This window comes from Calidris pugnax, unplaced genomic scaffold, assembly GCF_001431845.1.
Source record: "Calidris pugnax isolate Ruff unplaced genomic scaffold, ASM143184v1 scaffold896, whole genome shotgun sequence".
NCBI classification, from domain to species: domain Eukaryota; kingdom Metazoa; phylum Chordata; class Aves; order Charadriiformes; family Scolopacidae; genus Calidris; species Calidris pugnax.
The window spans coordinates 54,341-54,648 of NW_015091892.1; the positions used below are offsets into that span (position 1 = coordinate 54,341).

The 308-nt window shown below is 67.2% G+C and overlaps 1 protein-coding gene across 1 annotated transcript in view; it reads right to left on the reverse strand.

The window, feature by feature from the left end:
- The window catches only part of DDA1 (DET1 and DDB1 associated 1), a 9,290-nt gene that overhangs the window by 8,599 nt on the left and 383 nt on the right, over positions 1 to 308 (reverse strand). The window lies entirely within an intron of this gene.

The window sequence follows — 308 nt, forward strand, 5'->3', positions numbered from 1 at the left end:
GAAACTCCCTGCACACCAGCCGTGCCCAAGCTGCTCTCAGTCCCCCCCCGTCCCTGAGGGTGGGGAAGACTCCACACCCTGGGGGAGCCCTCGCCCTCCAGCCATGGTGGGGAACAGCCCATGCCACAGCCCCCCCAATCATTTAGAGGGGGGAACCCCCCCCAATCCTGGGGTGTCCCAGCCCCCCTGATGCCTCCCCACCCCAAGAGAAGGGATGCAATCCTGGTGCAGGGTGTCCCAGCCCCCCTTATCGCCCCACCAAGGGGTGCGTCCTCCTCTTAGGGTGCCCCTCTTAGGGTGCCCCAGCC